A 12246-nucleotide genomic window follows, 5' to 3' on the forward strand; every position below is an offset into this window, starting at 1 on the left:
TGGCTCTAACATGCTTTTCCTTAACTTCTCCATATCGCCGGTGAGTAAAGGCTGTAACTTCTATAGCAACATACCTCCTTTAAATGTTGCGGAATAACGAAAAGAAGTACAGCATAATAACTTAAAATTGCCAAAGGCGAGCCTTGGCTTTCGGGTCTCTTGGCTCGAAGACGGGATCTCAAGCCAGTAAGCTCCTAAAGGATACCCTCTCTGCTTTCCACCATCTCTGAGGGGCTGTTTAACTCACCGTCCCAGGACCAAGAGAATTTGCTCTGGCTACCGCCGTTCCATCTATTATTATTGGAACCCGCCAGCTTGGAATATGTAGGACAATTGGTCACTAGAAGCCGTTGGTCAAGCCAGCAACTGGTGGGCTTTCTTCTGGCTAAGTTCTGCCCACCCAACCTGGAGTTCCGGTGTATTTAACGGTTTTCAGGGAGGCTCATCCTTGATTGACAGCGGATCTGACCAATCCCTTCAGGGAAAACCCCACTCACGTAACAGGGGCCTAGTTGGCGCCAAAAGCGAAACCAGAAAACTCGCTCTGTGTCTGATAACTGATGCGTCTGTCAACCGATTGAGCCACCCAGGCCGCCCGCTGATTTTGACACATTTCTTAAAGTCCCGAGTTTCTCTGTCTTTAAAAATACCACTCAGGGAACATCAGCAGATGAGCCAAGGTTGTTCTGTGCAAAACCTACAGTGACTGAAATCTTGACTCTCCGCTGGGTCGTCTCTGACAGCACCTCAGGGGTGGGGTGGGGGGAGGGGGCGTCAAGCTCCTCAGGTGGTCTCCCCTGAGGCGCGAGGGGTGGGGCAAGTGGGTAAGGATGGGAGCCTCATTTCAAACCGGCAAGGGTGGACGCCTAGACTCCGCACTCTGCTCATTGCTGACGTGGGTGAGGGTGAAGCCATAAGTTTTTTTTCCGTGACATTTGGATAGAGGAGATCTATCTAAAAATTTCTATCTTGCCGGGTTACGCCTTTCCTGGTCCTTTGTCTAGAAAAACCAAAGCCAGCCCGCCTTAGCCAGCCTCGGGATCTTGATCTTGGGGTTGTGGGTTGGAGCCCCAGATTGGGTGTGGAGATTACTTAAAAATGAAGTTTTAAGGGGCACCTGGGTGGCTCAGTGGGTTAAGCCGCTGCCTTCGGCTCAGGTCATGATCTTAGGGTCCTGGGATCGAGTCCCGCATTGGGCTCTCTGCTCAGCGGGGAGCCTGCTTCCCTCTCTCTCTCTCTCTGCCTGCCTCTCTGTCTACTGTGATCTCTCTCTGTCAAATAAATAAATAAAATCTTTAAAAAAAAAAATGAAGTTTTAAAAAGAAGAAAAGAAAAAAACCAGAATTTTGTGGGGGCTTTATTTGTCTCTGCTGGTTGTTGTTTCACATACATCTTTCTCTACTCTTGTGAATGGAATAGGTTTTTTCCTATTTCTATTTTTGTTATTGTTAAAATAAAGCTATTGGAATATAATAATAGAATGCTAATTATAAAATCTAGGTGGTGTGTATATTGGTACTCAAATTCTTTAAACTTTTCTGTACATTTGAAAATGTTTATAATAAATGATGGAAAATAAAACAAGAGGGAGTTGTTTTATAATACTTCAAAAAAAAAGAAAAAAACAAAAGCTATGGGATTCGGTATATTTATCTTACATACCACTTATATTAGTTAGGATTCTTGTTTGCAAGTGACAGAAACCCAAGTTGAATAAGCTTGAGGAAAATGGAGTTTATTGGCTTCTGTAACTGGGAAGGACAGGACAGATCTCAGACACACCAGGATCCAGAGACTCAAATGGCCAGATTCTCAGTCATCTCTCCATCTCTCTTCTCTGCCTCTCTCTTCTGTGTATTGCCTCATTCTCTAAGACTCTTTCATGTTGTAGAGACATGGAAACCAACTGCTTTGGGGTCACATCCTTACAATTTAATATCCAAAGAAAAGAGAAAGCTAGTTCTTTACCTCTGACTTAGATTATGACAAGGAAGGTCTTGTACCTCTGGCCTGGGACACATGCCTACACCCTTGGAGCTGCCACTGTGTCTAGCACACTTTGATATTATGATTAACCCATCCTGGGTTAGGTACACAGCCATGTGTGTGGAGGGTGAATGGGGCAAGGTACTATCATTACCTGTCCCACCAGGACTATACCGAAAGGACAGTGAAGGAGGAAGAGCTCTCTAAAGAAAGAGGAGTACTATTACTAGAATCGGAAGAAAGAATGCTGGGCAAGCCAAAACAGCAGATGTCCACTCTACAGACTTCTTAGTTTTAATAGTTTTTAAATTGCATTTATTGGATTCTCAATGTATATAACCTTATCATCTGTAAATAATTATTCTTCTTCTCTTTATTCCTTTTCGATTTATACAACTTGTTTCATTTTCTCGGTTTATTACATTTTAGAATCTTCAAAACACCATACAGGACATCTGTACCTTATTCCTGAATCTGATGGGAGATAACTTGGTCATGATGCTTACACATGGCTATTTTCTATGTTTAGAAAGTTCTCTTCTATTCTATTGTACTTGGAATTTTTAACAAGACTTTATTTCTGTATTTGACAGAGAGATCATGAGAAGGGAGGAGGGGCAGAAGGAGAGGGAGAAGCAGACTCTCTGCTGACATGGGCTCAATCCCGGGACCCCAGAATCATGACCTGAGCCAAAGGCAGATGCTTAACTGACTGAGCCACCCATGCACCCCCTGTATGTAGAATTTTTATAAGGAATAGGGTGGCTCAGTGGGTTAAAGACTCTGCCTTGGGCTCAGGTCATGATCCCAGGGTCCTGGGATCGAGCCCCACATCGGGCTCTCTGCTCTGCAGGGAGCCTGCTTCCTCCTCTCTCTCTCTCTCTCTCTGCCTGCCTCTCTGCCTACTTGTGATCTCTGTCTGTCAAATAAATAAATAAAATCTTTATAAAAAAGAATTTTTATAAGGAATAGCTTCTGATTTTTATCTAATACCTTCTGGCCATCCATTGACAGACAAGACTACATAAAATGTTTTTCTGATAAGAAGCAAAATATAGAAATCACCTGAAAACAGTAAGGGGGGAAAAAACTGGAATGTAGACTCCACCTTCCATGAAACTAAGAGGTAAGTGTTACATGAAAGCTTAACTTGTGAAAATGGGAAGTAGGTTGACAGGTTAACTGAATGATGCTAGCTAGCACTAGCAGAAGCACTCGCAGCATAGTACGGACTGTTCTAAGTGCTGCACATACGTTACTCCTGCAAAGAGGTTTATTATTTGTAGAAACTGAACCAGAGAGAGATCTGGATGCTCATGATAGAGCTGGTTCTTCTTGTGAAAGTTACCCAGGTTGGATAAGTGGGTAGGTTGTGGGGGCAGGCAAGGGAGGTGGCCCTCTAGCATGGTCAGTAGAAGCCTTGTCCCTAGTTCCTGAGGATGACTCCTGGAGAGGCCTAGTGGTGGTGGTTGATGGTCTCTGAGGGCTGTTAGTGGCATTTGCGTTAAAGACCTCTCCTCCTGATGCTGAGGGTGGATCTGTCTCCAGAAAGAGGGCCTAGTCTTTAAAACCAGAGCTCCCCCAGCTGCTGGAGGCATGATCTCTGGCTACTCCCCAATGTAGGATTTGCAAGGGCTTAGGGAAGTCAAAAACCCGTCTCTTGGAGCAGAGGGTGGTGGGGAGCAGAGGTTGCTGGCACAAGAGGCCTACTTGAGCTTGAACTTGACCTCTCAGCCCTGTGGGGGTGGGTGGAATTGGGAGAAGCCCCAGAGGGTGGAGGCTTTTTGTCTCTGGGTGATGTAATTGACATTAGCCGGGGCTACCATTTGCTGTACGCGGTTCTGCAGGATATGTCCTGCCCAGGGTGCATATTTGAAGGTGTATGTTGGAGGAGGGTGAGAGGAGCCTGTAGTCTGCCAGCCTTGTGCCCTCATGCAGGAATGCCCCTATCAGCAGAGAAGGGCAAGCTTTTTTACAATTGGCCTATCCAAAGGGGTGCCACTTTCTTTTCTTTTCTTTTTTTTTTTAAATTTTATTTATTTTATTTGACAGAGAGAGAGATCGCAAGTAGGCAGAGAGGCAGGCAGAGACAGAGAGGGAAGCAGGCTCCTTGCTGAACAGAGAGCGCGCGATGCGGGGCTCGATCCCAGGACACTGAGATCATGACCTGAGCCAAAGGCAGCGGCTTAATCCACTGAGCCACCCAGGTGCCCCGGGGGTGCCACTTTCTAATTAATTTATCCTGAGGGGGCGTGTGTGTGTGTGTGTGTGTGTGTGTGTGTGTGTGTGCGCCAGGGCGCAATTTTTCTACTCTGAGGGTTCTGACTACTAGCGGCCAGCTTGGCTCTCTCAGAAGCACTGATATGCAGATACTAGGTTTCTAAATCCTAATGGGCCTTAATTAGTAGTCCTGAGTAATCAGAAGCCTGGGCTGCAAGAGGCAGTTTCCCCTTGTCTCCCAGAGCAAGTCCTAGCCACTCTCCTTGCCTCAGGCAAATTGACGTAAGAAAATTACTTTGGTCAGATTAGACTAAGAGGGCAGCCACAGGCACTGGTAACTTCATCCCTATCTTCTCTGCCCCAAATCTTTTAAAAGGACCGAGAGTGGTGTAATTAAAGGAAAGTGTACCATCAACAGTTCAGAAATTGTGAAGAATCCCTTGAGGATAGAAATCAGATGTAGTCATATTGATGAGAGGAGGAGGAGCCCTGTCTCAAACATGCAAGAAAAAACTGCTGGAGCAAATGCAGAGAAAATCAAATCTCAGAATGAATAGAAAAAGCGGTGGGAGGGGGGTGGTCCCTCCAGTCAATTAAGGAGTTGCATTCAGAAAAGAAGGATCAGTTCGGCCCCTCTGTGACCAGCCCTGCCCCTGCATCCCTCCACTCATTCCAAAGCAAAAACCTAAACTTTCACGCTGAAGGGAGCTACGTGCTTCCCAAACTTGGCTTCTGTGAGTATAGGATTCTAGAAAGAAAAAAAAAAAAAAACAGAGCAGACCTTGGTATGTATAATCTAGACTTTCACAAAATATACACAGAGAGAGAGAAAGAGAAAGAAGCTCCTCTGGCCAGGAGAGAAATACCCTCAAGTCCTGCAGGGATCCAGGGGAACAGACAGACTTTCTATCACCTCAATACTCACCCACTTTAAGGTGAAGCCTCCGGGGGTGCCTGGGTGGCTCAGTCCGTTAAGCGTCTGCCTCTGGCTCAGGTCATGATCCCAGGGTCCTGGGATTGAGCCCCACATTGGGCCCCACATTGGGCTCCCTGCTTCGGCAGGGAGCCTGCTTCTGCCACTCTCCCTGCTTGTGTGCTCTATCTCTCTCTCTGGGTCAAATAAATACATAAATAAAATCTTTTTTAAAAAAATGACACTGATGAGATAGATATTGGCAGGCTGCGCAGGGCCTCAGAGGCTGTGCTAATGATTTGTGTCTTTATTCTAAGCACAGTAGGGATTATTGAAAAGATTAAAAGTGAAAAAGACTATTCTGTCAAAAGGCATTAGATGAGGGGCAAACATCAAAGTAGGGAGCTCAATTAGAAAGCTACAACTACATTTCTGGTGAGAAAAGAAGATACCTTAGTGGTAGGGGAGAGTGGTAGACCTCGAGAGAGAAGAGAGCTTTAAGGGATGCTTAACAGGTGGGATGTCTGGATGGCTCAGTTGGCTAATCATCTGCCTTTGGCTCAGGTCATGATCCCAGGAGGGATCAAGTCCCACATGGGGCTCCTTGTTCAGTGGGGAGCCTGCTGCTCCCCCTGCTCATGCTTTGGCTTTCTCTCTCTGACAAATACATGAATAAAATATTTTTCAAAAATAAAGAAAAGAAAAATCCGTAATTGGTAACATTGGTAGCACTCTATGGTCTAAATACATTTTTTAAAAAGATGCTTAGTGGGCAAAATTGATAGGGCTTCAGGATGGGTTGTGCATGAAAATAAGAGAAAGGGAGAACATGGCAAAGATGACTCCCTGGTGTCTGGCTTTTGCAAAGGGATGGATGATGGTGCCATTCACTGAGATAGGGAACACTGCAAGAGGACCAGATTATTGTTTTTGGCTTTTAAGGGGAAGAGGAAGAGAAGAGTTCGGTTTTTTTTTTTTTTTTTTTTTTTTTTGGTGCAAAATGGTGGTTTATTAAACCACGGGGACAGGGCCCGTGGGCAGGCAGAGATGCGGCCGCCAGTTCGGTTTTGAATATGTTGAATTTGAGGTGCTTTTGAGACATACAAGAGGAGATGTATAGTAAGCACTTGGATAAAAATGTTTGGAGCACAGAGAAAAGCTGGAGATAAGAATTTATGAGATATATGAACAGCTGGTAATTGAAGTCCCGGATTTGGATGAGAATTTATTTTTATTTTTTAAATTATTTTATTTATTTATTTGTTTAAGACACAAAGAGAGTATAAGCAGAGGGAGTGGTAGACAGAGAGGGTCAAGCAGGCTCAATCCCAGGACCCCAAGATTATGACCTGAGCCCAAGGCAGCTCTTTAACCAACTGAGTCAGCCAGGTGCCCCTTAATTATTCTTGGTGCGGGTGCAGAGGGAGAAGGAAAGAAGCAGGCTGCATACTGCACGCAGAGCTGGACTCAGGGCTTGATCCCACAACCCTTGAGATCACGACCTGATCCAAAACCAAGAGTCGGATGCCCAACCGTCCGAGCCATCCAGGTAAGGTTTTAAAGTTTCTTAACTTTAATGTTTTTATTTTTGTTTTTTAAAAAAAGATTTTATTTATTTATTTGACAGACAGATCACAAATAGGCAGAGAGGCAGTCAGAGAGAGAGGGGGAAGCTGGCTCCGCACTGAGCAGAGAGCCCCATGCGGGGCTCGACTCCAGGACCCTGGGATCATGACCTGAGCTGAAGGCAGAGGCTTTAACCCACTGAGCCACCCAGGTGCCCCTAAACTTTAATGTTTTTAAATTGAAAGATTTTTAATCTCACCCTGGATGAGATTTTAAAGTGAGAAGAGGGGCTAAACTAAGTTGAATGTTAGCATTTAGTGGTTGAAAAAAGGAGGATAAGGAGGAACCAAAGAGGTAGAAAAGCAGGGAGAGTGATGTGTCAGATAAACCAAGGAAAGAGAATATTTCAAAAAAAGGGAATGGCCATGTGGAGATGCCTCAAAAAATAAAAAATAGAACTACCGTATGATCCAGTCAATTCCATTTCTGGGTATTTACCCAAAGAAAAAACAAACACACCAATTTGAAGAGATATATGCACTCTATGTTCATTGAAGTATTATTTTTTAAAAAGATTTTATTAATCTCTACACCTAACATGGGGCTCAAATCCACAACATAGAGATTAAGAGCTGCGTGCTCCACTGGCGGAGCCAGCCAGGTGCCCCCACTGGGGCATTATTTACTGCAGCCAAGATATGGGAATGACCTAAGTGGTGTCCACTGATAGATGAAAGGAAAAGGAAGACGTCACACACACACACACACACACACACACACACACACACACACACACACACAGATAATACTCAGCCATAAAAAAGAATGAGATCTTGCCATTTGGGATAGCATGAAGGGACCCAGAGGGTATTAAAGTGAGTGAAATAAGTCAGACCGAGAAAGGCAAACACCATATGATTTCACTTCTTTGTGGGTCCTAAAACACAAAACAAGACAGAAGCAGAATCATGGATACAGGAAACTGTTGGTTACCAGAGAGGAGCAAGGTTGGATGATGGGCGAAATAGGGGATGGGGATTAAGAGCTATAAACTTCCAGTTATAAAATAAATAAGTCATAGTGATGTAAATTATAGGATAGAGAATATAGTCAATAATATTAAAATAACTTTGTATGGTGACAGTAACTAGACTTAATGTGGGGATTGTTTCATGATGTATAAAAATATAGACTCACAATGATGGACACCTGAAACCAATAGGCTTTGGTGTGTCAACTAGACTTCAATTTAAAAAGAGAGAGAGGGGCGCCTGGGTGGCTCAGTGGGTTAAAGCCTCTGCCTTCAGCTCAGGTCATGATCCTGAGATCGGGCCCCGCATCGGGCTCTCTGCTTAGCAGAGAGCCTGCTTCTCCCTCTCTCTCTCTCTCTGCCTGCCTCTCTGCCTACTTGTGATCTCTCTCTCTCTCTCTCTCTGTCAAATAAATAAATAAAATATTTTTTAAAAAAGATTTTATTTATTTACTTGAGAGAGAGACAGTGAGAGAGAGCATGAACGAGGAGAAGGTCAGAGGGAGAAGCAGACTCCCCGTGGAGCTGGGAGTCCGATGCGGGACTCGATCCCGGGACTCCAGGATCATGACCTGAGCCGAAGGCAGTCGTCCAACCAACTGAGCCACCCAGGCGTCCCAATAAATAAAATCTTTTAAAAAAAAAGTTAAAATAGAGAGAGAATGGTTACCTGTGACAAGAGCTGCCCTCAGGACAAATAAATGAGGATGAAAACGTATCTTATATTTAGCGACACGAAGGTCATTTTTGACTGCTCTGGTCATTCGTTTCTGCGTAACACACAATCCCAAAATTTAGTGGCTTAAAACAAAAATTTAGTTATCATTATTGTATCTCATGATTATTTGCATTAAGAATTCAGACAAGGGACATCTGGGACAGTTCATTTCTGCTTACTGATGTCTGGGGCCGCAGCTGCGGTGACTTGAATAGTTAGGAACTAGGATATTTGGGGGAAGGTTGGCATCTTTCTCTCTAGATAGCCTCCACACAGTTAGCTTGAGTTTTCTCACAGAATGGCAGACTCTGAGTAGGCAGACTTGTTACGCGATGCCTCAAGAGTCCAAAGGTGACTGTTCCAAGAAGCCCAGATAGAAGCTGCAAAGCTTCTTACGACCTAGCCTTATAACTCCCAGAACATCACTTCTGCTGCATTCTTTTGGTTGAGCAAGTCACTAAGACCAGTCCAGATTCAGGAAGAGGGGAATTAGACAAGAAAGGGAGGGAGCAATGGAGGAGAGAGTGGGAGGGAGGAAGGCTGAAAAATCAAGAGAGAAAAGGGATAATTGATATGGTAAGATTTCTGAGAAAGCAGAAAGGTACGTAACTCATTCTGTGGAGAGATCCCTCTCAGAAGGAGGAATAGCTCTTGCATTGCTATAAGAATGAGAACAGTTAAATGGAATGGGATGGGGTAGATGGTTGTAAGTTCTGTTCGGAAACAGGAAGATGAGGGCAGCCCCATCTTCTTGTTGCTCATGTTGATCCAATTTGGCTATTGGGATCTTTGAGTTAACCCCTATATCCCTTTGACATACCTGTCATTGCAGGGTTGCTGTGGGTTTTTTGTCTGTGTGTTTGTTCAGTTTTTGAAAATTTGAAAAATTTCTGACACCCCAGGCTGATCTTATATTTTCCTGCTCCAGTCCTAGAGGCAAACAGTTCTCCTCGGAGAATGGAGGAAATTTGGTAATAGCTATTAAATTAAAAATCCATTTAAACTTCAACCTTCTATCGCTTCTCGGCCTTTTGGCTAAGATCAAGTGTAAACTTCAACCTTCTAATTCTATTAGGTATATAGCTTAAAGAAATAATAGCAATGTTTTGAAAGAGGTATGCGCCAGCAATTTTTTGTGTGTAAGCATTTTAAATGTATTATTGTATGCGTTAATAATTCATTTAACAAATACTTCTTGCATGCTTATCATGAGTTCAGCACTATTCTAGACCTTGGGAATACAGCATGGAATTAGACAAAGTCCCTACCCTCTTGGAGCTTACAACTTAGTGGGAGAAACAATCAACAAAACAAATATGTATAAGTTACTGTAAGGCAGTCCTGTCAGTCAGGATACTGGCAAAAGAGGAATTGATAAGTTTAGGGGTCCCTGGGTGGTTCAGTCTGTTAATAAGTATCTGACTCTTTGATCTCTGCTCAGGTCTCGATTCTCAGGGTTGTGAGTTCGGGCCTCATGTTGGGCTCCACAAAAAAAGAATTGATGAGTTTAATGAAAGAGTATTTACAAAATTGTGAACAATGTTAAGGGAGATGACAAGCAATAATTAAGCACCCAGGAAAGGAGAGGGATCAGGAGACATTAACGTAGCTTGGCATTAAGAGGCAAGGGGAGGGAGAAGTTAACTGAGACCTGAAGAGAAATATAGCAATAGCAGAGACTCACTAGATAGAAATGTGGCAGGTCCTGAAAAAATCATGGTAAGGACGGACCTGGGAAATAAATACCACAACATCAGTCTCTCCTACCCTCCTATCTCCTGAGTATCTCTCCTAGGCAAAACCCAAAGGGGAAGCCAGAAGGCAAGGAAGCCTACTGTTGCAGGGCTCAGAGCAAGGTGGGAACGGATAGAGTGGGTCTGGACAGACCAAATGATAATATTCAACATAGTGATGATAAGTGCTATGGGCAAAAGAAAGGTAAAAGAGAAAGAGTAAAATGGAGCGCTATTTTAGATAGTACAAGGATGAGGTGACATCTGAGTAATGGCGTGGATAAAGTGACGGAGGGAGTCATGTGAATATCTGAGAGAAGCACACTCTAGAGGGAACAAAGTACAAGGGCCCTGAAATGTTGTTCATATACACAGTGAAATATTATACAACAATCAAAATAAATGAACTGCAGCAACATGCAAATACACCTGGATGGATCATAGAAAATTAAATATTGAGGAGAAAAATTATGTTCTGAAAGAGTACATGTAGCCGAATAACCTTTTCATAAAGTTAAAGCAAATTATTATAAAAGTATATACTTTTAAGAAAAATATATCTAGGGGCACCTGGGTGGCTCAGTGGGTTAAAGCCTCTGCCTTTGGCTCAGGTCATGATCTCAGGGTCCTGGGATCAAGCCCTGCATCAGACTCTCTGCTCAGCAGGGAGCCTGCTTCCCCCCCACCTCTGTCTCTGCCTGCCTCTCTGCCTGCTTGTGATCTCTGTCTGTCAAATAAATAAGTAAAATCTAAAAAAAGAAAAATATATCTATATATGTATGTATAAACGCACACAAACACATACATACGTGTGATAGAATTGTATTAAACAGAGCGCCACAGAATGATGAACACCAGATCCAAGATGATGGTTCTTTGCCAGAATGGGGGGTGGGGGATAGGCAGGGGAATGAGATTGCGGACCATGTAGTTAGATTTGGTTTTTGGGTTCATGGATACTTACTCACTAAAAATGAGCTATACTTGGATTAATAATGAGGAAGCCTCATTAATCAAGGACTATGATTAATTTAATCCTGTTCATCTGAGGGCCAATGAAAAAAGGCTCTGAGAAGCCAGGGACCATGCTTGGCATTCTTATGGAACAGCAAGATGAAGTAGACGGGTAGATGAGGGCCAGATTGTGTGGGGTCTTTAGGTCATGGTGATAAACTTGGGTTTTATCATAACCCAGATGGGAAGCCACTGGGGGGGTTGAGCAGGAGAGTTAGGTGATCTGATTTATGCTTTATTTATTTATTTTTTAAGCAGGCTCCACACTCAGTGTGGAGCCCAACACAGGGCTCAAACTCATGACCCTGAGGTCAAGACCTGAGCTGAAAGCAAGCATCAGACGCTTAACCGACTAAGCCACACAGGTGCCCCTGCCTGACTTACGTTTTAAAAGGTTCACCCCATCTGCTGTCAAAAATAGACTGAAAGGTTGGGGCAGGCACATGAATGGAAGCCAGAAGTCAAATTAAGAGGCTAGTTTGGGTAGTCAAGGTGAAAGATGATGGCAGTTTTGACTAGGTCACAGTGGTGAAGGTATGTGAAAAGCACTGAGATTTTGGATAAATAAATATATATATCTATATATGTATATCCAAAAAATATATATATTTCGTATATATATGTATATGAAAGTATGCTCTAGGTGCAACATGGGGCTTGAACTCATGACCCCAAGATCAAGAGTTGCATACTCTACTGACTGGCACCAGCCAGGCGCCCCAGAGTTTGGATATATTTTGAAAGTAAAGGTGAAAGTATTTGCTGATGGACTAGATGTAGGATGTGTGAGTGACGACACAGATGATTTTTGACCCAAGAAAATAAGTGGATGGCATTGCCATTTCCTGAGATGGGAAGATAGCAGGTTGGGAGATGGAGACAGAATGGGGGATGTAGAGAGCCATAGAGATGAGACTGGGTGAGATGAGGGGTGCTGACTAGAGAGTCTGGGGCTTCTTATGGGACTAATATAACTGGAGATGGATGTTCTTTGTTTTATTTTATTTATTTATGTATTTATTTATTTAATTTATTTGACAGAGAGACAGCTCACAAGTAGGCAGAG

General features: G+C 43.5%; 1 pseudogene; it reads left to right on the plus strand.

Moving 5' to 3' along the window:
* Positions 1 to 9448: 9448 nt before the first annotated feature.
* On the plus strand, positions 9449 to 9624 carry LOC116583863 (annotated as a pseudogene).
* Positions 9625 to 12246: the final 2622 nt, after the last annotated feature.

The sequence above is a fragment of the Mustela erminea genome, chromosome X, assembly GCF_009829155.1.
Source record: "Mustela erminea isolate mMusErm1 chromosome X, mMusErm1.Pri, whole genome shotgun sequence".
Classification (NCBI taxonomy): domain Eukaryota; kingdom Metazoa; phylum Chordata; class Mammalia; order Carnivora; family Mustelidae; genus Mustela; species Mustela erminea.